The sequence below is a fragment of the Wyeomyia smithii genome, chromosome 1, assembly GCF_029784165.1.
Source record: "Wyeomyia smithii strain HCP4-BCI-WySm-NY-G18 chromosome 1, ASM2978416v1, whole genome shotgun sequence".
NCBI classification, from domain to species: domain Eukaryota; kingdom Metazoa; phylum Arthropoda; class Insecta; order Diptera; family Culicidae; genus Wyeomyia; species Wyeomyia smithii.
The window spans coordinates 198,376,261-198,400,536 of NC_073694.1; the positions used below are offsets into that span (position 1 = coordinate 198,376,261).

At 36.1% G+C, this 24,276-nt stretch overlaps 1 protein-coding gene across 5 annotated transcripts in view; it reads right to left on the reverse strand.

The window, feature by feature from the left end:
* LOC129721583 (leucine-rich repeat-containing protein 24) overlaps nucleotides 1-24,276 on the reverse strand; it is a 399,477-nt gene that overhangs the window by 182,186 nt on the left and 193,015 nt on the right. Inside the window, exon 3 of one of the 5 annotated variants that reach the window (XM_055674333.1) lies at nucleotides 21,588-21,622. The exons of the other annotated variants lie outside the window; for them this stretch is intronic. The gene's annotated coding sequence lies outside the window, so the exon portion shown is untranslated. The remainder of the gene's footprint in view (nucleotides 1-21,587; nucleotides 21,623-24,276) is intronic. 5 annotated transcript variants of the gene reach the window in all.

Genomic DNA, 24,276 nt, shown 5'->3' on the forward strand with positions numbered 1-24,276 from the left:
CTCACTTTGCTTTGTTTTTTTTTATTGTTCATACTCTTGCATTATTTTTTTTTTCATCATTTCTCAAAAAATTTGTTAAAACTTTATATTCTTTAACTTTTCAATGTTTTCAAATACAGTAATCACCCGATTATATCTGTACCCGATTTTATCTGCCCCCGATTTTATCACATTTTTCACCCGATTTTATCATCATAAAACATTTCATTAAAAAAATGTCAGGGTGAACTGATTTTCTATTACGCTTCAATATTTAAGATATTTTTCATAGTTCTGTGTATCATTCTGGATGCAGTTTACATTAAAAATTCAAGCGATGCACAATGTTACATTTTGCTGTTATCGTGCGAATAATTGAATAGTGATACAAATGTTTATTACAACCGTATAATATGTTCGGAGAAGTTTCAAAATATTTGAAAACGCATCTTTTGATGTAGAAAGCTGGGTGATCAATCCTCCTAAGAGTGAGATAGAATACTTACTTTTTCATTAGATAAAGATAGACACTTGGTGTCTTAGGCAAAGTGTTAGGTGATCTCAAAACAAGAAACTTTACAGAAGACATCATGTTTCTCTTACATATTGCAAGCAACATAAAGTTTTCTATGAGAAGGCATTAAAAATCGTTATTCACATTTTAAGATTTTTCTGGTTGCAATATGTGAGAGATATCAGCATGCTGTCTTCGGCAAAGTTTAGTGTTGTGAGAACATCTAATATTTTGCTTATGGTACTGCGCTACAAAAAAGCAAGTAATTCATTTTACCAATTCAAACAAAAACATGAACGAATAAAAAACTTAATTGTAATTTATCTGTAACTTTACATCGATTTTTTTAGGTTTTTTATTTTTTTAGGTTTGTTCAGAAAGGTTTTAGGCAACTGAATTATCTATCTAAAAAAATGTTTTAAAAAATAAGTGATGATCGGTTTTTTATAGTCACTTTTTGTTTTTGAAATTTTTTTTTTCAGTACAGGATCTCGATTAATTTTTAAAATAATTTTTATAAAAGCTCAGACAGTTTTTTCAATTTCATCCCTTGACAACTTTTCTCTATCTTTTGTCATTATTCAGATATATCGATTTATGAAAAAAAAAACTGCAGCTTTTTTCATATGTTTGTACAGATAAATTTTCCAAAAAAAATAAAATCGCTGATTTTACGAATTTAGTTATTGATTTAACATCTTCAATAAAAAAAAAAAAATTTTAAAAATTTCCCGATTTTATCACTTTCCCTATTTTATCACGCCAAAAATCATCAGGGTGAGATATAATCGGGTGATCACTGTATCAAATGTTGTTGGATAAAATTGTGTCTTAGTATTATTTTTTTAATTCTCAAATGTACGTTGAAGTTGAAATTTTGTTCATTCAATGTTTTTCTTATTGCATTTTTCGCAACTTTTGAATTTTTTATATCAATTTTTTTCCAATTGTTTATTTTTCCAAGTTCAATATTTTCATTGTTTTTTTTTTCATTTTGAATCGTTTATTTTTGTTTTATTATATGTGCTTCTTAATTTCTTTAAGTATTTCTTGCAAAAGTAAAACTGTTACGTTTTTTTTTCTACTTATTTGTAGTTTCATATTATTCAATTTTCAGTTAAAGGGTTTGTTATTGCATATACTTTTTATTTTTCTTTATTTCAATTTTGTAATAATTTTCTGTTAAATTTCAGTTTTCTTTATTCTGTCTTTAATCTTTCTTAGTTTTTTGTACTAACTTTTATCATATTATTTTTCCAGTTTTTCAACTTGTCGGTTTCAGTGTTTTACTAAAATTAAATGAAAGATCAAAGCTTCTCAACCATTCCCGTGAATTTTGGCGCTCATTGCCGAGGTGTCCAGGTGCGTAAAGTTTTCAGAGACTTAAATTAAATTTTCCCGTAAGTAAAAGTAGAAGCGACGAACTCAATGAGCAATTACTCTGCAGCTTGTTGACGCACTTCCGCGCTGACCAGGGGCACCAATTTACAGAAACGGTTAAAATGCCATTATCATTCATGTTTACCTGTTTGAGCTACAGGGCGATTTTTTTTTCGCTTTCATCGACCAATGAAATCATCGAAGCTGTGTCCAGGTATTAACAGCGACAGATTGCGGCATATAAAGGTTAATATTCATACTTTCATTAAACGGAAATCAAACATCATACAAAATAAAATGGCAATGAAACAAACCAATAAAGCTTATTTATTGTTCAACTGGCATTCGGCGAATATTACTTTGTTGCAGAGACATTTTTGTGATCCATTTCACATGAAAGATACGGTCGTGAAATTCCCACGAGCCATCAACTTTCAGTTGCTAACAGCCGCGTCTGCTGCACTTTTGTTTCCAATTTACCACGAAAAAAAATCTCTTACCTGTTTTATTTCGCATTCTGACGCGGGAGCATTAAAACTCCAAGCAAGCGATAAAATCTCGCTACTGTGAAGACAATCCCGGGCCATTAGCTACCGGCCTTGGGGATCACTCTGGGAAAATGTCTGAGCGCGGTCGACGACTCAGAGCTTTTCAGAGAGTACTGTAATTCAATCACAGTACATCTTCTCGGTCTATATTAGGAATTTTCCAGCTGTTGCTCCCCATCGCTACCCGCTGCTGCTACTGCACTGACCGTTTTCGCACCGATTGTGGCGTGGCCTGTCATAAAAAGTCACGCCGATGTCGACCGCCAGAGACAACGGGTAAATGACGCCAAAGGCGCCAGCCTTTTTTTGCACTACGACCGAGTTTCGTCATCATCCACCCGCCCGTGTGTAAACAAGAGTGCGTTTTTCACTTTTTACTCGTTTCGGTGACTGGAAAAACACACATACATACACATACAAGCATATAAAATGTCATTTTATGTGCGCTTGGTGACTCCGACATTGACATTGGCCGTCGTTTTCGCCTGCTGCTGCTACTGCTGTCTGCTGCTGTCTGCTGTGTCTTGAGAGAACATACGTTGATGGTTTTTCTAATGGGTTTCTGCGGTTTGTTTAATGCGCTTCGGTTGCGACTTTTGCCGGGGAGCGATGCTTGATGGGATTTTAATATCTGTAAATATGATGGCCTCCTAATGGCACTGACCTTTGGCTGGGAGACAGTTTCCTCCCTTTTGGCAAGTCAGTATCCGATGTCGCTTTATGGGCTGCTGACAAGATTTATTCGCAAAGTATCCCGATAAATCGACAGTTTTATGGAGTGATTTCAGTATAAACAGCAGACCCAAAAACAGGTTTAACTTTTCTGCATGATTTGAATCTGCACCTCGACTGTCATCGAAATCTAATACTAATGTGCCAATAAAACTTTCAATTTCAAATTATTCCGGAACGGTCCAATTGCCCTACTTTCGGGTCTAAAGCCCGGTAGCAAACGGCCTTCGGAGAAGCACACGAGTCAAATCTACTCTCAATACAGAATACTAAGTGGACCCATAAGCGGAGTGTCTGTTGGTGCGGAAAGAGCGTCCCCACTTTTAACACTTCTCGGCCAGCGCCACAGTCAAAAGTACTTTGCTTTTTTTCTGTTACTATACCAAGAAACGAAAAAGCTCGCCTCATTAAAATTCCGGATCTGTACTGACTTTATCACATATCCTCACCATATTCTCGAACCGTCGTAGGAGAGTACATGGAGCGCTTCTCGGTTGTTTGACTCGGCACAAGTAGATAGACCTTTGTGAAGAGGCAAACGGATGGGTATGAAAAAAAAGACATGCACAGCTTCAGATTGGTGGCGAAAGCAAAGCCGGAAGGAGGAGCAAGAAAAAAAAACATTATTAGAATTTCCAATTGCCGAGCAAACACACAGGCAGGATTTACATTCTGTGTCTCCCCTGCCCTTCTTGGCATGCATGGCAGAAGTTTGGAATACAAACACATCCCTAGTATCGTTGCAATCGATTCCACGCCGGGCGGCGCTAGAAGTGTAGGGTATGGGAAAACGACCGATATACAGAGAGTATATTGGGAAACCAATTTCGAGGCGATTGTGTGAAAATTTGCAAATTCATCACTTTCTACGCACGCACGACCGATCGAGACCGAGCGACGGATGACAGGCCACACAGTCGACATTGTGAAGGCAGCACGCGATGCTGAGATCTTGACAATGTGCCATAGATGAGACACACAGTTCCGGATTTCCGACCGCCCGGAACCCGAGTGCTGATGAGGGAAATATTGCAGATAAAGATTCATTAATTCCGGATTATCCGCTTGCCTGGATACGCTACAGGTATGGGAGGGTAAATTATTTACTGGCGAACGATTGCTGAATCCTACGTATGGGGGTGCAGTTTTATCGTTTCGTGTTACTACTTTTTTAAAAAGGTGTAACAATCACAATGAAAACCGAAGTTTTTAGCTGAAAAGCACTGAAAATACTTTCAAGATACAACCAACATTATCAAAACTGGGCGTTTCTGATGAAGATTAAATAACAAAATAATTGGAAAATCACAGTTACCATTTACAACTTTGCCGAAGACATCAAACCCTTGTTCTGGTTCAAAATGGATCGAAATACATTTCAATTCATCAATAGCACTTTGACAAAAGTCGTTTAAAAAAATTATTATCTCTTTTTAATTGAGACAGAATTTTGAAAGGGGTGGGGTTAAAATTTTTTCTGGGGCCAGAGCGGTTTGTTTGATTGGTGTGTTGTCTTCGGCATTGTTGTAGATAGTAGTTTCGTCGTTCCAGAGAAAATATTTACCGTAAAAGATTTGTTTTAATTAAAAAACACATTAAACTAATGGCCCGTTGTCTTCTGTATGCTGCTTTAAACATGTATGATTCATGTCATTCATTCATGTCTTCAACAAAGTTGTTCAAGTTGTTTTTGTTCTCAGCGTTTTCAGATTGTCTTTCATAGAATAAAAGTGGTACATGTTTTTCCATCAAAAATTGTTCAACTTTCTTAACTGAATTTTGTTCGGTTTTAATGCACCGTGTTTCAAAACCTTTCCGAAAATGATTCAGTGCAGATGTGTTGCAGATGTTTAGGATAAGTTACTATTCGAGAGTTTTCATTCATTCCTGAAACACTTACTTAATGCACATGTACTACTTTTGCTCTCAACGGTTCAGCTAGTATTGACAACCATTGAGAGCATACTTGCAGTCATTTAGAGTATCTCTCTGATGTCTGTGGTACGGAAACAACTCTTCAGCAGCGATGGGAACGAAACGATTATGATCCGATTGTCGTTTTGTCTCAAAGTGTACAGATTGCGATGTGTTCAAGTAATGAATAAACTTGAATCCTCTCAGTACGCAACAAAATGTTGATGCATTGCTCACTCGGAAATAATGAATACATAACTAGACTATATACAGCTTTTAGAAGAGAATGATCCGCGCAACTAGTTGTGTTTTTTACTCCGTACGTGGCTCGTCGCACGAGGAAAAACGATAGCAAAAGAGAATAATAAACTTGACTTGTCCCCTTCGCATCACAGTGACGCAGTAGCAATGATGTGGTATGGTGACGGCGGGAGGGAGAAATATTTAAGGCTATCGGACTACTTGGGCAACGGTTGTTTCCAGCAGGTTTGCTACACCAATTAATGAAAAACTGCTGGAGTAGTGTGAAACATGATATTATATAATATTTTTTTTGTTTTATTCATTTAAAAAAAGGCTGCTTAAGCAGGTAATACAGCAATTAATAGGTACCAAACTTTACTATTATTCAATTAACCGAATTATCCTACGTTAAGCTTGCGGTTATGCCGAAGAATTTATCTACCTCTTGTTTTGGTTATGATTTGGTGAATGGAACATTTTCCTCATATTAATTTCAGAGGTAGTGCTAAGAGGGGAGAGAGAGGAGGTGGCTACCTGATATAAATAAATTTAAAAAAACGCAAGCTTTGCAAAATTTGCGTGATTGATAGTAGACATTCAAATGCTTGAACCTATCTCCTAAAACTAAATTCTTTTTAGTCGTATTGAACCAAGATTTTTAGTAAACATAACAATAATTCTTTTCAAGCAACAATAAGTTTCAGGGTACCTACGTGTAATATTTTATTTTTTTATCGTTTCCTTTCGGATTGACTTTTTACAAAGAATCACTGCGTAACTTATTGTTACGTAGGAGGGAGGGGGGGGGGGGGTAGTAGAGACAGTTACGTAACTATCATGTTTGCTCGAAATTGAAAATTTCGGAGGGGGGTCAGACTGATTAGTGGTAAGAAATTTTAGGGGGGGGGGGAGTCATTTCGAACGTTACCTATCGTTACATAGGAGGGGGTGGGGTCTGAAATCTAGATTTTCAGCGTTACGTAATTTGTAATATAACACGTCGATGTTGCACAATCATGTTTCATATCAAAGCAATTCCATCACAAAACTTGGCAATCAATTTAGTCGACCATTGCAAAAACAGTGATCACCCGATTATATTACCCCCTTGATGATGTTTGGAGTGATAAAATAGGGAAAGTGATAAAATCGGGATTTTTTTTTATTATTATTTTGTTATAAAAGATGGTAACAAATAATTTAACACGTAAAATCAGCGATTTTAATTACTACAAGAAATCGAATCATATGAAAAATCAGTTCTATCCGTCTGTCTGCTTCTCTGATTCTTATAGACGTGGGAACTACTGTACTAATCGGCGTGAAAATTTTTATGTAGGGGTTTTTGAGGCCGGAAAAGGTTATTAGAGTAGCTCGAGACCCCTTCCTCTTCTTAAAGGGAGGGCTTCCATACAAATATAACACAAACTTCTACGTAACTCGAGCGGGGGCCTAGTGTGGTTGGTAACGTCTCCGCCAACCACGCTCGACGCCTGGGTTCGAATCCCACCGCCGACATAGGTGTCGATGGTTGTGAGGTGGCGTGATCCACTCACAACCAACCCAATTGGTCTAGATTCAATCCTAGCCGACACCGGGAGATTTTCTGAGGCGAAAAATCTCTGGGATCACGCCTTCCATCGCATGAGGAAGTAAAGCCGTTGGCGCCGGTCCGTTAATAAACGGGTCGTGAGTTAGGGTCCTGGGTGTGGAGTCGCCTCCCTGGGCGTCGGTGATTGGCCACAACAGTGGCGGAACTAGACCGACGGAAAATAAGAGAGAATAAGAAAAAAAAATTCTACGTAACTTAAAAACTAATCAAGCAAATGGAACCAAATTTGACATGGTGAGGTTATTAGGAGTAAGAAATATGTCAATGGTCACTTGACACCCCTCCCTCTTCTGGAAGAGGGAGGGCTCTCATATAAGTAAAACATAAATTTCACTACTAGTTCGTAGGTTAGGTACTAGTGTTTGCATAAAGCTGTGAAGTTGTTCTGCTAGTGTCATATATATCTCAAGCAGCTCAAAAAATAAGTTTCGCTATTTTCTAAGGTTACGGAAGAGGGATCAGAAATGACCCAAAATGTGTTTACGTGGTTTACTGATAGCCCTTTCACAAAATATCTCTTCAATACATTTCAAAACACATGAAAATTGAGACTTTTTGTACTTTTTCTTCATTCGCCCAGAAGCAGAAACAAATCGATGACGTACGTAACGTATCTAACAGTCACAACCCCTGGCTTTGACCAATGATTTTAAAAATAAAAATTAATCGAGGATACTGTCTACAGACATTAAAAGACGAAAGTTTGTATCTTAATTGACAGTGGAACTGGCACTTGTAAATAATTGCGAGATTCGGAGATGGTGGACATACAATATTATATGATGATAAAATTGGGTGAAAAAGGTGATAAAATCGGGGGCAGATAAAATCGGGTACTGATATAATCTGGTGATTACTGTATTTTCATAGCCAAAAAAAATCGGTTTTCGATGGTTTTTGATGCCAAATGACTTAGAAACGCATGAAACGTCGAGAATTGGTGTCATCTGAAAAAAAAAATTGCAAAAATCGACTCTCTGGGACTTAATCGTTTTTTCAATTGTGAAAGGCGGAGTTTAAAACATTTAGAATTTATTTAATGAAATTGATTGCAAGTCTCTCGAAATAGCCTGTATAATGATATACACTATGAGTAGCATCGAATACATCATAATTCACAATATAGTGAAAAATGAGTATAAAATAAAAAAGCACTTCGGTTCGTTTGATTGGTGTGACGTCTTCGACAAAGTTGTAGATAATAATTCTGTCTTTCCGAAAAAATACATTTAAAAAAATCATTTATTGAAAATTAAAGTAAGAAGAAAAATTAAAAAATAATTATGTATTCAAATGAGCTCATTTTTTAAAAATCTGATTTTTTAATAAAACCTACAAAAGATTTCCAAAACAATGAAACCAGTCCGACCATTTAGAAGTTAAGGAAAAAAAGTTATCGTTTTTTGAAAAAAAAAAATTTTTTTTTTTGAAAAAACAAATTGTTTGAATCGTTTTTTCAAAAGGAATATTTTTCTTTTGAAAGGACAAAATATTATCTACAACTTTGCCGAAGACACTATGTCGATCAAACAAACCGTTTCGACTGTAGACATGTTTTTAATTTCCAGTAGAGCACTGTATAAGGAATCAAGAATATTTTTACAGTCAAAAAGGTTTATTTGATTGTCATAGTGTACCTGGCAAAGTTGTAAATAATAACTTTGTACTTCCAAAAAAGATGTACCCCGTGAAAAAAAAATAGCTTTTTTTTCTGATTCCTCCATGACCGGTTTCGTTGTTCAGGTAATCTTTCGAAGTTTTTATAAAAAAAATCGATTTCTTTCAAATGGGCTGTTTTAGATAATTAATTTTTTATTTTCTTTTAATTTGTTTTCAAAAAATCAATAATATGTTTTTACAGTCTATATTTTTTTGGAAGACAAAACTATAAGTTACAACTTTGCCGAAGACGTCACACCGCTCAAACGAACCGTGTTGGCTCTAAAAGTATTTGTAATCATCAATACCATCATTAAGCATTTTTCAATAGCTTTTCAATATGAGTTGTGTTTCAAAAAATTGAACCTATAGCACAAAAGGGCATTTTTTGCCTATAAAACGACTATACAAAGTTTCAGCCAATGGGCACGTTCACGTTCATATGATGTAAACTTGACAGAAAATGTATGGTTGAACTGTCAAAACGACGCAAACTCAGAAACAACGAGTCAATTGTGTTGCCTATTGATTGAGATCCCTATACTCTCATTATCACTGAATAACATCCACGTGATGTCCACGGTCCTTACAACAATTTTATAATTCATATGGGCATTTGTCCACGGGGGGAGGGGGGGGGGTCAAAATCGTTAAAAATCTGTCCACGTGGTATGTGGACGGCCCCTAAATAAAACGAATAAATTGTCTGGTACAGCATTCGCATAAACAAGTGCAAGTGTCCTAGAGAGTATATTTTTCAAACAAAATAAAAAAAAACATATTCCATCAGTATCCACCGTTTCATGTACTTTCAAGACACTTGGAATAGAAAACATTATTCAAATTCCATGCACCTCCCGTGTGTGATTTTGTAAATGACATGAAAGCATTCAACATTTTCCGCGAGACACAATCTTAATTTTGGTTGAGTTATTTTTTTTTGCACAGAGTAGTTTTTTGAAACATTTTGTAAATTTGTTTTGAAATATCTTGCCATTTTACATGGTATTTTTTCCAATTCAACATTGCCACCCTAACGACAATGATGTAGCAAATATTATATTTTCAGGAATTTTTCTATTGGTATTGAGTGAAAAGTGATTTTTTTCTTTTTATACTCATTTTTACACAATATTATAAACCACTATATGTCAAATAAATGAACCACCCTAATGAAACATAATGTATTCGATGCTAGTTATAGTGTATATCATTATACAGGCTATTTCGAAAGACTAGCGATCAATTTCATTGAATAAATTCTTAGTATTTTGAACTCCGCCTTCCGCATCTGAAACCGCCATTCTCTACTGCGAAAACTTGCCGAATTTTTTGCGGATATGTTAACCTTTCTACCTTTTTGTCCATCCTGACACACGTTTTATACAAGCAAGATCTCTAAACCAACTGGGAACTTGAACCTGCCACCAAAACAATGTCATTATGGGAGTATGAGACAACACACTTTTTTTTCACTCTCTTTTTGACAAAAATCGCAATCATTGGCTGAATGATCATGAATGATCTTTGTTCATCATATGTACATATTGCGACTAACCCCATATACTCAGCTGTGCACATTTAGATACAGATGTTGTTGTTAGCAGTCACGACAAAAGGCGAATAGTGCGAAGGAAGAGAAAGAGAGTACGCCAGCAGGGATACTATATACATGGTGCTCCTTTGCAATCCTCGTAACTCTTTTACACATAGATCTGCTTGCAAATGTGAGAAGAGTAAATGTATATCGCACACTGACAGCGATGTTAATGCATCACAAAAGAGATTTATATGTATTCAAAAATCGCTAGAAACGATTTTCTTCCATCGCTGCTCTTGAGTATTTTAATATATTACAACTAGGTAAAAGAAGGTCAGTGAACTCCAAGGATTTCGGATCAGAGATCAACGAACTGTATCAAGAATCTTCTGACGCTCGAGCCCAGCTCAGCGGTATTTATTTGCATTGCTTTCGCGCGTGTTGGTAAACACGCTGTACGTTTTACATAATCAAAATTCTGATCGGCCTTAGCCTTTGACTTGGTCTTTTTCTGTACACCACAAGTATGAAAAGCTGAACGGAACTTGCCACGAACGTTGTACAAACATTTGTATACAGACCCGCAGACGACAACTGAAAATAATCCCTATCCTGAAAGTTCTGATATATCATACTAGCTGACCCGGTCAGGCTTTTGAAATTGACTGTGTTTCGGTGACAGCAAATTTTAAACTAGATCGGCTCTCATTATATAGTATTTGTAACACAAGACAGCTGCATTGCCTGTGTACGCTTTAGCTGTATGTGAGCCCTCATGAATAGCTTATTCATGAGGCTGTTAAAGTAGAAAGAGAGAACAGTCGTCAGTATAGCACACCGCAGTCATTTTCCGAAGCCTGGACCCGGCAAACTTCGTCCCCTTCTTTTTATTTAAATAATTTTAAACATTTTTAAACAATTTCAAGATTGACTTTGCGATTTGTTTATAGTCTGCATAATGCATAATGCATAACGAATCGGATATTGTATATGATCAAAGTCAAATAACAAATCGCTCGATATGATTGGTTTTATCGGAATACGAATATCCTCGCCTTTTAGCTTCTTTACACCACTTCAATTCTGATAGTACTCATATTGGGTGGTATTCGGTCTTTTTCAGATGTTTTCCATAAACAGGATGTTGTCATCTAGGGTTTGAAAAAGTCGCATGTGAATGTCAATTTCTGGCCTCTGAGCATCAATCTGTTTCCGGAAATACCATATTGCGTCAGTCGTTTCTGATAGTTTTCCAGAAACCGGAAGTCGCCATCTTAGATTTAGAACGGCTTAGATCAATTTTAGACTTCTGTGCATCATCACGATTACGGAAAATATCCATATTGGGTGGTATTTGGTCACTTTCGGCTATTTTCAAGCACACCACCCCCCTACTTTCAAAGCAGGGAGGGATGTCAAATCATCATAGAAATATTTCTTATCCCCAAAAACCCCCACATACCAAATTTGGTTCCATTTGTTTGGTTAGGTTCTGAGTAATGCAGAAATTTATTATTTGACTTGTTTAGGAACCCATCCTTCGAGAAATAAGAGGGGTGTCGACCCAACATGAAGGTATTTCTTGCCCTTGAATATCTACACATGCCAAATTTGTTTCCATTTGCTTGAATAGTTCTCGAGTTATGCAGAAATTTGTATTTTATTTAGGGATGAGACAAACAGACGTACAGATCTGCATTTTTATTCCACTACCAGACTGTTGTAACTGAATGATGGTCCGTTGGTAGCCAACGATCGCATTTATATCGTATTCCTTTTTGATGTCTGCGTTAGGGAAGTAAGCCAATCGTATGGAAAAATGTTTGTGGATATTGTGGCATTGAAAATTTCCCGTTATTTTTACCATGTAACAAGAAAATGGTGCAATAAAAATCATGTTATTAAAACCTTGTTTATGTTAGCTGCCAAACGACATATTAATTATTGAATTCGGGACAGTTGCTTGAGAACTATTTTAAGCATTTGAAAACTTCCATTCCGTCAACAAACAACGTTACATGCTCGTCTCAGTTTTCGCAGCATGTACTCTATAGTAAAGAAAGATGTAGTCCTACGTCAAAACAAGATAACGAAAATTTTTCTCTTAAAATTAATATTTTTCTCAAGATTCAAGAACGATAAAATGAAATTTTAAAAAGGTTACACAGATAACACTAGTATACAAAAGCGAAAAATATGTGGCCTATGGCTCAGACAGGAAAACAAATTTCAGAAATTTAAATGAAGTTTTTCCATAATCAAATGTAGAAGTGACGAACTCATCGTGTAATTACTCTGCGGCCTTTCAAAGATTTCTGAGCAGGCTAGGGGCACCAAAATACACAGGAATGGTAAAAAAGCGATAATCTTTCATATTTTTCCTGGGGTGAAACCTGTGTTAACTAGTGCTATCTACAACTTTGCCAAAGACACTATTGACTAATTCCAAGCAACATAGGCAATAGATAATTTTTGATTTGGCTGTGCAAAGTGCACGGACTTATCTATGGGCTAGAGATGTCCTTTTGTGTTTTTAATTTTATTGATCACTAGTAGTGATTCACTACTCATTTTCGAAAAGGGCTTATGTAAAAATGGTATCGATGATTACATATATTTTTAGAACCAGAGAACGGTTTGTTTGATCGGTGTGACGTCTTGGCAATGTTAGGGATAATAATTTTGTACTATCGAAAAATATGAACACAGCAGAAAAAATTTAAAGGGAAAATATGAATAAAAAAAAAATAAAATTATCTAGGAAAGTTTTTATTTTTTTAATTTTTTTACAATTTCTAAAAGAACTATCTTTTTAAACTGATCCAAAATGGTTTATTTGCGATGTCTTCAACAAAGTTGTAGAAAGTAATTTTGTTCCAGAAAAAATATACACGGTTAAAAAAAATTCATCTTGGAAAATAAATACATTTTTAACTACACATTAACATCGATCTTGTTCGAAAAATAGTAACTCAGAGAGTTATAAATTTAAAAAAAAATGTTTTCCAGTGCATAATGTTTTGGGGGCCACCCACAATCCACGTGGACAGCTTCAAGGGGAGAGGGGTCTGTGTAATGTCCACGCACAGTGGGAAATCGCTGGCCATCAGCCAAAAAAAAATTTTTTTCGTTAGCTGTTTCATAATATTTTTCCTTTATTACTATAACATTCAAGTGTCTAAATCCAAAATTTGGGCGCAATATCATGAAATCTGAATTTTTAATGACTTTTCAAAGCTTGGCGACTGACGCTTTTTGTCTTTTTTTTTTTTTTTTGAAAAAAAGTACATTACTTTGAAACGCTCTGTAGCCTTAATGATAGCTTGGATTTGTTTGACGTCAAAGGAGAAGTTGTTGTAAATTTTGTGCAAAACAAACCCTTTTCATTAGGTATTGTAAAATTTGGTTATAGTAGGCCTGATACTAAAAAAAAATTTAAAAAACGTGATTTTTTGTAAGAAAGAAGCTTAAAAGTTTAGTTGCCGCAGTTTGCCACGGTTGTGACTACATTCAAAATTTAGGTAAAAACGTGAGCTTTCAAATGCATACTGTCCGCTGCTGCGCAAAACTGCGCAAATTGTCACTTTAGTGAAAAAAGCGATAGCAGTTTTTTTCCTTTTTTATTTTTGAGGTTGAAATTTCATCCAGGATTAATTTCAATCATAACCATGGTACCCCATTAATGGAAATTTATGATAGCGAACTCAATCCGTAAGAATAAAATAAAATAAATAAAACATTACAAAATTTATCAATTAAAAGTTATAAAGTAAGTGTTAAATAAGAAAATAGCAAACAAATCTTTATGAAACTTTTAATTATGTCAAACTTTATCACTTTCTGCAAATTTAGAACAATATTAAAAATATTCAGTCCTTTTCAATTTATGATCATGAAATTCGCTAAACTGATTGAAATCTTGAATACTAGCAGCAAATTCATACCATCAAACTCCGGCTAACAATAGCCCGTTTGAAGATTGCTTTCGCTTTGCACTCGTTGGCATACAAAAGTAAAGCACACATTTTGCTTTATGAGAAAAAAAAACAAAGAACTGTCGTCCCCCTTTGCATCTTTTCCTATTCATTTAGAACGTTGTGTCATTCCAGTGTCTTGGTTTTCAAATTCATAAATTCGTTAAATGTTATTATGGAGCCTTCAACTTTAGCGGCACTACCTAATTCAATGTCTAGTAAGTTGTCAATTCATGGTGTTATACATGTATTTAAATGTCCTCTTGCAACCATAGAAACCGGGTTTTTTTTTCCTCTGTGTGGACTCATCACTGCGACCAGAGACATTTTGATCTATTGTGATATTGCCCAGGTGTTTTCTGTACTCCGCACTTCATATTATTGGCAGTATCACTATTGAAGTGAATAATACGCTTTTTTATTTATATCCGTGCTTGTGTGTGAGAGTTTACCCTTACATTTCAAGCTTACTGCTCTACTATACCAAGCCTCTTTTCTATCCTACCAATATCGCCAAATTACAATTGCCTAAACTGAGGCTACACCTAACGTTCCTCTCCGGCCAGGTTTATTCTAAGAGGGACTTATTATGTCAAGAGGAAGGAGTCTTATCGAAACCTCGTTCCTCGTGCCAATATCGCCAATTAAAATTCCCTGTAGAGGGTAAATATTTCTGAATTCAGTTTTATTATAATAAGGACTTATTTTGTCAAGAGGAAGGAGTCTTGTCGAACCTCGTTCCTCCTACCAACACCGCGTCACAATCACAATTCCCTGAAGAGGCGCTCAATGCTTCACCTCTGGTCAGGTTTATTATAAGTAGGACTTATATTTTTGTCAAGAGGAAGGAGTCTCATCGCAACCTCGTTCCTCCAGCCAAGACCGCGTCATAATTACAATTCTCTTAAGAGAACTATTATACGTTACTCAGAACAGTTTTATTATAAGAGGGACTTTTTTGTTAGGATGAAAGTCAGCAAGGGTACTATAGAATTCAGCTTGAAGGAAGAGTATGTGGCGGAGAGCCTGGGAATGAACCCATGTTAAAGTCCTTTGACAACCAAATGGCCTGATTCTACTAAGATTCGAAGGCTACGAAGCTCTCTTTACAGACGACATTAATAGACACCAACCATTTCCTGTGATATTCTCTGTATCAATATCCAAAAAATTGACATAGTCTCTCCATCCCAATAGGTCAATTTATATTCGCTTCCATGGACCTAGCCTAATTTGATGTCTCGAAGGTAAAGGTTTTTCGAAAAGTTTGAAACAACCCCTTTTCTTGAACAATTTCTAAACCTGCTGTTGAAGCGTAATAGAAACTGATGTCTTGAAAGAACACATGCTGGTAAAAACAACGGTACCGTAGAGTATATGTGGAGCAGAGCAAGAGTTTAACATTTTTGCAACGGTTGTAAGTTATTTTTATTTATTTTTTTTTCTTCGATATTCACTAAATAATCGTGACCGACATAACATCGAACGAGTAAGTTCCTAAAAATACTGATTCATAGAAAAGTAAGAGCTAGCGAGTGCTTATGAATTTTTTGACCATTTACTAAGATCTATTCAGAATCTTTTTTTACATGTCAACATTGTTAGATATTGTTTTATTTTTAATTTTACAAATAAAATAGTATACTTATATTAGCTGCCTTCGTAAAACAGTGCATGTTATTGTTGGCAAATGTAACAAACTTGTGAGGCAAAAAAAAAGAATCTTTTTAAATTTTAATTTCGTTGTAATTGTTAAATGTTGTTTGCGCACAAAAAAACACTACAGGCACAACATCACCAAATGTAAATGAAGTTTTTTCGAGTTTAATTAAATATATTTCTGAAAAAATGAAGTTAGGGTGAGAATTATAATACGTAAATCACTGAACAAACGAATTTTTTTACTGTAATTACAGTAATTACAGTATTTAGTCCCACGTCACCGTTTGATACAACCATAGGGCTGTATACCTTGTAGTGTTTCTTATTTCTACATGATCAAACAACCTACAATGTTTAGCTAATATTTTGTAGTTTTCATTGAAAATAAGTTTATATAACAAAATCGTGGAGATATTTTTTTTAAATTACCAATGGAAAGACAAAATTGATACCTACAACTTTGCTAAAGACGTCACAGGATCAAACAAACTGTTCTGGCCCTAAAATTATTTGTTATCATCGATACTTTTTTCACATAAGCCATTCTCGAAAATGACTGGTGATTCCGATAAAAAACCCGAGATTACATCCCTAACCAAGAGAAACATCTGGTCAAAGTTTCAGCCAGATCAAAAATCGTCTAAAAAGTCGTTGTCTATAAAGCCGTTGTTCTGTGTTGCCTCCATCTACAACTTGTCGAAGACACAATATCAATGAAACAAATCTCATTATGCAAATAAAAATAAAATTTTGGGATTATCTGTTGAGCTGTTGGAATGATGATGACTATTGATGATACAAAATATTTCTTATTGTTGATTGATTTTTGGGTTTGTTCAATCGGCATAGTGTCTTCGGTAAAGTGTATATTTTTTTCGGAAAAACAAAATTTATATCTACAATTTTACAGAAAACGTCGATTAAACAAATCGTTTTGGCTCTAAAAATATTTGTGATTATCAATACCTTCCCAAAATAGCATTTTTCAACAGGTTTTTCAAAAATGAGTCGTGTTCCACAAAATTAAACCAATAGCACAAAATGGCCTCTTTTGCCTATAGAAAAGTCTATGCAAAGTTTCAGCCAAATAAAAAAATGAAACTAAGATATTTTTTGTGGAACTGTTCCTCTTAGATGTGGAGTTTTTATTTGTAAATTTTGATCTTTGTATAATGCTGTTAGAATTTCTTAGTTAGGATTTTGAATTTTAGAAAACTTTCACTCGAATTTTAGTGTTTATTTTTGTTATATTTTTTTATCTTGATTTAAAACTGTGTCATACAAAATTTCCAAATATGCTATGAAATGGTACCTTCAAAAAAAAAAAATCACACTTTTGCAATAACTTTAAAATTTCACTTCCTTTCTAATGCAATACTTAAGCGTTTATGACATTTATTTTTGCTGCCCACATTTTTTTTCTCAGTTTAGTTTTCTGCAAAGCATTGCACTGGTCAACACAACTTTTATCCTAAAGGTCAAATTGCAAGAGTAAGATAGATTACAGCTTTTTGACTGTTTTTGAGACTTTTGGTGCTAGTAGCGAACTCAGAAGTGCGTCGAAAGGCCGCAGAGGAATTGCTCATCGGTTCCGACGTTTCTACGGTTTTTTTTACGAAAAAACTTCATTCAAGTTTTTGAAGACTTTACGTACCTCCAAGCTGGCTGTAGGCACCAAAATTCGCTGAAACGGCTAAAATCTATAGTCTTCCATTTTCTTCGTTTAAGTTCTAGGGCAACTTTTTTTTTTCGCTTTTATCGACCAGTGTAAGCAATTGTAGGCGGTGCCGTTCCTAGAATGTTTTCGATACAACTTCTGGTTTCTGAGTCACAGGGGCTTATCACGGGACTCACTTCACGGTGAGGTGACAACTGTAATAGGCACGGTGAAAGTGATTCCCATTTGATTTGCACGCGTCTTTTTCCACCGTGAGATTTTTTCACTTCGTTCTCACCGTAAGGTGACATCCGTAATAAGCCCCACAATGATGTAAATAAAGTATGTGCTAAAAGCATACAAAAATTAAGGATTCAAAATTTTATAAGCTCAAGAACTCAAGTAATTTTAGAATTCAAAATTTAACATGTACAAATCTTAATTGAGGATAGAAACCCTTCTTTGGTTGAAGACTGATTTCGGAGAGTTTGAGTTTTTGAAAAGGATGGGGAATTATAATTGCCACCTTAATGTTTTACATGGCGACCGTGCCATTGTAAAAGTGTTAACTTTTGAGCTTCTTCATGTGCTTTGCCACTCTTTGGTCACAACTTGACTGATTGAAATAACAATGTATACATTTTAATCATTAAAATAAGAGAATAATAGTATGAAGCTAAAAAATATTAAAGGACCCCACTTTTTCACCGTTTTTCAGTCTTTTAGTGCTTACAGCGAACTCATTAGTGCGTCAAACGGCCGCAAAGAAAATGCTCATCGGTTTCGTCGTTTCTACGTTTTTTTACGGGAAAACTTCATTTATTCTCTGAAGACTTTACGTACTTCCAAGCTGGCTCTAGGCACCAAGACTCATCGAAACGGCCAAAAAGCAATATTCTTTCATTTCTTTTTAGTTCAAGTTCTAGGGCAGTTTTTTTCGCTCTTGTCTACCAGTGTTAGCAATTGTAATTGCCGTTCCTAGAGAGTTTTCGATACAATTACAGGTTCCTGAGTCACAATGTTTTGAATAAAGTGCGTGCTAGAAAAGCCTTTTACGAAACTCCTCATGAGTTTAGAAATGTTTTTTTCACCGCTAAAAATAACTAAATTTTATAAGCTAAATTCGTGAGTAAAGTTCTAATATGATCGATTGATTTTTTGCTTTGCTCAAGCTGGAAATGCTTAGTTAAAACTCGAAAGTCGAATTTAAAGCCTCAAATCTGAAAAAAAAACAATTCATCCCAAAATGCTCAGAAATTGAAATACCAAAATCAAAACAAGAAATTAGGAATTCAAAATTCTTAAAGTTCAAAAAGCGAAGTAATTTTATAATTCTAAATTTGATATGTAAGAATCTTGATTGAGGATAGTAATCCTTTTTTCGGTTGTTAGTTGAGGACTAGATTCAGAGAGTTTGAATTTTTGAAAAGGATTGGGTGTTTTAATTACCCCTTTAATGTTTTACATGGCGACCGTGACATTGTAAAAATGTTAACTTTTGAGCTTCTTCTTGTGTTTTGCCACCCTCTCGTCACAACTTGACTCATTGAAATAACAATGTAAACATATGATTCATTAAAATAAGAGAAAAATAGTATGGAGCCAAAAAACATGAAAGGACCCATTTTATAAGAAGAAGTTTCCAAAACGTATGCTAAAATACTTATTCCCTTTTGGAAAATTACTTTTGAGTCTAGAAATTTTTTCCACCCACGAAAAGTAATTTCGTAAGTAATTCGTAAAGTTTCTTTGAAAAATAAAAAATAGTCGAATAAATTTTTGCGTTTCATTTTCAGATCCTTCTGGCTGCTCAAAACTTAAAATAAAAAAAATTAAACTTCATCCTTCAAAGTTTAGGCTTCAAGATTCCAAGTGACAAATCTGAAATTGAAATTTTCGAAATTCAAGAAGCGAAAAAAATTTTAATTCAAAATTTGATACGTAAAACTGTAAATCCTGGACAGAAAATCTGTTTTAGTTTTTGTAATTATAATTGCCACCTTGATGTTTTAGATGGCGACCGTGCTAGTGTTAGGTGTTAATTTTCTAGCTCTGCCTTGTATATTGCTACTCTGGTCACTACTTTACTCACTCACGCGTTAGCTCTATAAGAAAAGAATATTGATATGGAACCGAAGATTCAAGAGAAAAAAAAATTACAAGAATATTACTACCAGAATGCGTATTAAACTTGTTCGTCTAAAAAATCTTCCAAAACATCTGTATAATTCGCGGAACAGAAAGCAAGACTTTAAAAGTGAATCTAAACACAATTACTTGCCTAGAGCATTGCCAAGGAAAACATAAAGTTGATCCATGAAAGAACGTGGTCTTGAAAACTGCTGACTTTATTTACTTTCCACGAAACCTCGTCATTTCGAAACGCTGCTATGGGGTTTAATTGTATTAAAATAAAATCAAATATCGCCGGTTTTCAAGGAACAAAACCACATACCAAAAAAAAAAAAAATAAAATCAATTTTTTCAGTGCAGAATATCAATTTTTTTGTTAAGTATTTTTAAATAAAAAATTTAGACTATTTTCCGAAAGCCATCGAATTTTAAATTCAAAATTTGACATGTAAAACTCTTGGTGCAGGATAGAGAGGATGGATTTGAAGATTTCGAATTTTCGACAGGGTTTACGAATTTGATTACCACCTTAATGTTTCACATGGCGACCGTGGCACCGTGTTAATTTTTCAGCTTCACCTTGCTACTCTGATCGCAACTTGACTCACTAAAATAAGAATATATGACTCACTAAAAAAAAAAAATTAATCATATGGAACCAACAAATAATGATAGGACAATTTGCACGACTAAATCTTCTACAGCATCAACCTAATTCGCTAAGCAGAAAGGAAGACTGTAAAACTTTCAGGAAAACATACAAGTTGATTGATGAAAGAACATGTTCTTGGAAACTGCTGACTTAAATTACTTTTCACCGAACACCGTTATTTCGAAACATTTCCTCGTAGTTTAATTTTATTAAAAAAATATCAAAAATCGCCGGTTCGATATTCTCTCTTCAGCAGTATAAAACTATAAAAACAAAGTTCTTTCCATTAATCATAAATGCTTTTTATCGGATACAGATTCCGCGGTAGCAAGAGAAGACACAAATATTCGCATATCGGGAGTATCGAATATACTGCCCAATAAAAATGGAAATGTGTCATAAAACTATAATCGCTCAAGTAACGAAGACTGCTACAACAGGCTCGAAAAGCAGGAACAATGCAAAAAAAAAAAACAAATAGAACTCATCGCTAGCGAACTGCATTCTGGCGGCGTTCGGTCGGCTTTCGCTTTTATCGTCATCATGGATTTTTTATACGACCAATAATGCCACCGGTGAATGCGGACACCGGGTGCGAAAGCGACGACCGGGACGTGCTTCGAGTTCGGGTCCGTTGTGTGCAGCATTTATTTCAGCATAAAATATAAACAAGAGCACTTTCGGCTCCTGCAATAACCGGAGCAGAACCATGAAACTGAAACTAAGAGCAGGAGTAGCCGCCGGTATTGGTCACCGATGATAGTACCGAGACGAGTTCGGAAACGCGTTCCCAGGGTGTGCGTCAGTAGGACCTCACCGTTTCACGTGCGGCCGTTCCCACGTCACGGCATCAAAAACAAAAACCAACACAGAAAAAAAGTTACGAAAGGATAAAAGGGATTGTGGTTTTCCGCCGTCCCAAACTTCGTCGTCGTCATCGTCATCATCGTCCGCTATTTGCTGGCTCTGCTGGAAGATACCGTTTTCCAGGATCGTCCCACGAACGACCAAAGTCATAAATCTTGCATCCGGTTGACCGCACTCTTTGCTACCGGTTTGCACGAGAGTTCTTCTGGAAGAGCCGTTTTTTTTGTGTGGTGGGATACGTACGGGGGATCGATCTGAGTACTTTTTTCTTCCCCCGAAATAAGAATAGCATCTCGCCTCTGGCGGCTCTGTTCCGGTGCGAGAGTGGTGGAATTGCGAGAGCCCTCTCGGAAAGCTCGAGAGCCTCCAGAAGATCGGTTAAGTGGAGGTACGGAAACGAATGCGGCTAGAACCGTACTGAAACTAGCATCTATCGTGTAAGGATGGAAATTGTTGGTGAAACTTCAAAATGATTGAGCAGAAGTTTAACGAAACAGCTTTTAAGTCTATACTAAACTTACTTTACTTTTTCGGTGCCATTGGACTTTTCGCCTACCTGGGAAAAAGGAAAAAATTCCTAGATTAGATCAATCGATAATGATTAAGGAAGCTTTATTTTTGTTTGTTTTTCGTATTTTATCATCGTATTCGTTTTTTATCAAAAAAGGTACAGTGGAAAAGCCTTTCCTAAATCGAGCAAATTTACGACCTTAAAGATACGACTTTTACGCTTCTGGCTTCTTCTAGAATTTCAAGTATTCATTCTAAAAAACGACGACCGGTAAAAAACATAAGCTTTGAAACCCCATCGCGGATGGCAACCGGCTGATTCGTATCTATTTTTCATATGAAACGTTGTAAAGAAAAGTCACTCTGATTTTTCCATCCAATTTGCTGCACTCCATTTTTCCATCGGAGACGCTGATACATGGATTATACTTTACGACCTGTTTTTTTTTTCCTGGAAGCCCATCGCACGCGAGACCAGCTCAAATCCAAAGCGTATGAAAGGAAACAAAGCCGCGGCCGGGGAAGCGCAAGTGTCGTAAAGAATACTTCAAAGGGTTGGCCCGACCGAGTCGAGAGTCATCATCGGATTCAGAAGCTCCGGGATTGTATGTCGTTATGTCTGATACGTCTATGAGGTTATGTCATATGCTATGATCCCTTCTACTGGTAATCTTTATGGAATGAGGGGGACTAAAGGCACTAAAGTAAGCCGGAATGTCTTTGACTGGTTCCGAGTATTAGATTAAAAATTCTTAGGTAGATGCTTTTCGGGTAAAAAATTACATGTGTTTTCATTTTCTTTTTTGAAGATGACAGTTTCGTTTGATTTCTTTAATAAAATATAAATATTTCTGAAATTTAATATATTAAATAATGGTACGATATTTCACACTGATGTCAAAGTTGTGGTTTCAAATTTTATCTCCACCATAAATCATAACCACAATCTCCAACTCGATGGTGACGCTGAGCCGAATCGAAAATAAGCTTACAACCATCAACAATGGCTGTCAAAATTTGTCATAAACGTCATTTAGAAGCTGCTGCTGTGTTTGTTTTTTTACTCATCGTACCGCCGAAATCCTTCGTCTTCCGATGAAAAAAAAAACGCCGAGCGCCACCACAAAGAAGCCCACAGACCATAAATCAACTCTATTAGGGCTCGCGGACTCGTGAGCGTACGATAAAATTGCCCGCTACCGACTTACCACCGGCAGACAACAACCCGCGGGCCCTCTTTCCCGGATCGGGTACTACATCTTTCCCACTCAGCCTCTCCCGCACCGTCGACTGGGGAAAACGAATCGGTGCCGCTCTTTTACCGATTCCCAAGCCCTATTAGATATTCATCATTTCCAAGTGTGATAAATTGGATTTTCCTGCCGAACGGAGCGTCGAATCCCCCGCAGCAGCAGCAGCGGTGGGTGGTAGTTATGAGGTGGGAAAGCAGACGAATTGTAACCAACCCGGGCGGTTGCCAACCGTTTCCTGTCAAGATCGGTTTACACAAAATAGAAGACAATTTGGTTTCATCATCTCGTCTTCGGTTACGTGTTATCGGAACGTATTTGAACAATCTGTCTGAAATATTGCGAAGAAAAAAAAAACGGCCAGCTGGTTTCGAGCGGAACGATGGAGGGAAAAGTTACTATGGAGGTGTTTTCTCGAAAATAATAACGAACAAAAGCATTTGGACAGGCTTTGATGTTCACATTATGGCGAACAGTAAATCGGATTGACATTTACAGTCACTTCAAGTGACAGGAATTGCCATACAAAAATACTGGCGCACCATCTTTTACATAAATGAAATGTTGAGCTCACTTGTATATTTTAAACCATTAGATAATGACTATTATGAGATTACCTGTTCAAATATTAACTAATATTTGAACAACTAATAACCAATTTTAGCCATTTAGGTCTTGAAAGACTTCTATCGTATATTGAAATAGTCATACTGGGCACAATCATAATAGCGCGATCATTTCTGGAAACTGGCAGTCGCCATTTCGGATTTCAAAATTACTTCGGGATTTGATTTCCGGTCTCTGGGCACCATTCAGGTTTGAGAAATACCTATATTGGACCATTTTAGGATGTTTCAGAAGCCGGAAGACACCATCATGGAATTCAAATGTCATCTAGGGTGAACTTTCGGGCTCTAGATATAATTTTGGTTCTAAAAATATCCATATTTACTTAACTTTATTTTGTTGGTCGACGGACTGTTCACTGGTCCAAGGGCAAACGAATATGAGATGTCCAGCTTCTTCTGTCTTGAAAAGGCATTCTCCGGTCATCTCGTACACCAGCAGATCGTGCATCTTCTTTTACCGCGCATTTCCAAGTGCAAGGCCTATCACGGAGTCGACGGTACATGTCCAGTCCACAAAAGTCTTCCCCACTGTATAACCTTCACTGTATCAGCATGTTTGTATGCCTGGTACAACTGGTGATCCTGAGTCTGCACTACACTCCATCTTTCAAATACTCCGAAAACTCGTCGATCAGCTTACTTCAGTGTCCATGCTACATGTCCGTAAAGGGAAGTTCTGAAAATCGAAGTTTGGCGAAGTAACTACAATTTTATCCGCGCTTAAAGCAAGTAATTCCCTTTGTTACTACTTAAAAATAAAACTACAAAATAAGAAAATAAGAGCATGAATTTGGATTTTAGATTCATTTTTTGCCTGACGT